Consider the following 2,887-nt stretch of genomic DNA (forward strand, 5'->3'; position numbering starts at 1 on the left):
ACGTTTCTCTCTTCTTATCAGGGAGGGCGGTGCCCCAGCGCCCCCTATGGGCCGGCCGCCACTGGAGCACAACCTACCAATTCAAGCCTATTTCCCTAGTTCTGTCGTTTGTTTGTAAATACATGGCATCGACCAAGTTTCTGTTTCCTGATCAAAGACTCTTCTGCCTTTTCCTGTGGCTTTCTGCATAACTAAATGAAAATGCTGTTGTGATGGTTGATCCTCAGAACAGTTTCTTACCATCTTAACCTTTACATCTGATGTATATATTTTTGGTATATTTCTCACAATAAAAGTTGGTAACATCACTTTTCTGACTTTTACAGGAAGTGACCTTTTAACTTATAATTGTCAGCTGGGACACAATGTAACTCTGAAGTCTGGACTGCAAACAACTGAGATGAGCCATTCTGCCAACTGGACGAACGGTTTAGATTTTAATGGAAAAGAGATTGCCAGTTTTCAGAACTCTGTTGTCAGATATGGAGATGGCTTCAACAATTTCTTTCTCAATAAAACCAACTTAGATCTGACCATTATTCAAGTAACTAATAACCAAAGTGGATTTTACTGCTCCGAAATTAAATGGAATCAGTGTCATCATATTAGTCTAAAACATCAGGTCAAAGTTTATGGTAAGTGTTTTTTAAGCATTAATGTGCTGCATCTCCTAAGGCTTTACTGTAAGTTCAATACAACATACAGTGTAAACTTTGGTTCATTGTGAATTGGCAAATCCGATTTTTTTGCTTTGCCGTTCACATTTCCAAATATATGCGACTTGTGTGTGATCTCCTGTGTATACTGCAGTCATACAGCTTAAGTCACAGGTGTCAAACTGGTTCCAGAAAGGGCCGTGTGGCTGCAGGTTTTCTTTCCAACCAAGCAATAGCACACCAGACTCCATCCATGTCATCAAGTCATCATGTTCAGATTGGACTCCCTTGATGAGATGACTGGAGTCTGGTGTGCTATTGCTTGGTTGGAAAGAAAACCTGCAGCCAAACGGCCCTTTCTGGAACCAGTTTGACACCCCTGGCTTAAGTGTTCTGCATGCGCAGTGGAGGACGCAATGACGTCACAAGCCAGCGTGCTCTGTGTTTACGGAAGTAAATATGGAAGGTAGTGCCTGAGCGCATCTAGCAATCTTTCCAAATCTTAAAACCTTAATCTTTTCTAGATGGATAAACTGAAACAATAAATACTGCACTCCGCATCATCGTACGCCATGGTGGTTATTTTTTTGCCGCTTCTGTGTAGCAAGAAGCAGAATAGTGACCTTTGTCAGGTATTAATGACGTTCAGGTCGGATGAATGCGACCTGGCCGTTCAGACACAGGTTGCATTTGAAAAGATCAGATTCGTATCGGATTCAGGACCACATAGCCAAATGGCCTGGGTCGCATTGGAAAAAAACGGATCTCTGTTGTTCAGACAGCCATGAAAAGATCAGATACGGGTCAAATATGGGCAAAAAAATCGGATTTGGTTCACTTCAGGCTGCAGTGTGAACGGAGCCTAAACTGTCCTGCTAGAATCAGTCACGCCCTGCTAACGAGCTCATATTGGGTTCAGGTGTGTTGAAACAAACACATCTAAAAGTTGCAGGACATCAGACCTCATGGGTTTGAGTTTAAGACCACTGATCAAAATACCAACAATATTGTAAAAACGATAGATTTTATAAATTAAATGAATGAAACAATAATTTCATGACTGATTTTCTTGATGTCAGTATTGCACAACTGCAGATTTCTTCTGTTTTCTTTTTTACTAACAGTTTAGCTGTTTTTTAGTTCATATGGCAAAGAAAGAAACAAACCAAAAGAAGCAAAATTAAGACATTTCTTTCCAGAACATCAATGTGTTTTCTTCCTGAGGAACAAGGATACCAGTTTTTTATCCATTTCCCCAGCTGGGAATAAACGTTAATAATTTCTTATATTTCATGAATATATATTTTCTAAAATGGCTTCTTAATCTCTACTTTAATCTAATTATTTGTCTGAACCTTATGCTCCTTCTCTTTTCTGCACATTGTGGTATCAGATGTTTAGTCACTCATAGATATCCACTATAACTTTCAAATTACAGCTGAAAGTCATCTTTCTCTGTAGATCCTGTCTCTACGCCCAACATCACCAACGTGCCTCAACCAGCCCGCAGGTTTTGTGCTGCAAAGTGTTCTGTGAAGAATGGACCTGACCTAAACCTGACCTGGTACTATGGAGACATCATTATCAGCAACATCAGCAACCCAAAAATCTCCATCCTCACTTTGCAGATAGAGATCCAGAGGGAGGATATTTCAAACTACAGCTGTCGGGCACAAAACCCTGTTAGTTTGGAGATGACACCTCTAAGCTCAGTATGGCATCCATGTCATTCCTCAACTACTTCTGCAGGTGATATATGCAGGGAAAATAATAGCATAATATATGCTGGGAAAAAATATTCTGGGAAAAAATAATAACATAGATGTGTTTCTCTGAATATATTTCTATTTAACCGCATTTTAACTCTCTTGTAAGAGATTACTCTTTAAAGTACTCTAACATTAAAATATTAAATAATTTCACATCATTGATGAGCTTCTTTAGAAATGTGCTTCAAGTTCTTTGTTTTCCTTTAAGCTCATTTTAAATGTATTACATCATGATAAATATTTTAACCTTTATATCTTTATTTTAAACTTTACATTTATTTTTTCTGATTAACAGGTAGGAATCATTACATCTTTATCGGCCTACTAGGCTTTATGGTTTTGGTGCTTGGTGCTGGATGTCTTCTTTTTTTCAAAAAAAGAGGTACATACATTTTAACACACACACACATATTATATATATATATATATATATATATATATATATATATATATATATATATA

The 2,887-nt window shown here is 37.8% G+C and overlaps 1 long non-coding RNA gene across 1 annotated transcript; it reads left to right on the forward strand.

Annotated features, from left to right (window-relative positions):
* The first annotated feature begins 343 nt into the window (after positions 1-343).
* LOC107101782 lies at positions 344-2,784 on the forward strand. Its single transcript, XR_001482097.1, has 3 exons — positions 344-635; positions 2,118-2,405; positions 2,721-2,784. It is a non-coding gene; the product is annotated as an uncharacterized LOC107101782 (long non-coding RNA).
* Positions 2,785-2,887: the final 103 nt, after the last annotated feature.

Source organism: Cyprinodon variegatus, unplaced genomic scaffold (genome assembly GCF_000732505.1).
Source record: "Cyprinodon variegatus isolate N-32 unplaced genomic scaffold, C_variegatus-1.0 Scaffold1151, whole genome shotgun sequence".
NCBI lineage: Eukaryota > Metazoa > Chordata > Actinopteri > Cyprinodontiformes > Cyprinodontidae > Cyprinodon > Cyprinodon variegatus.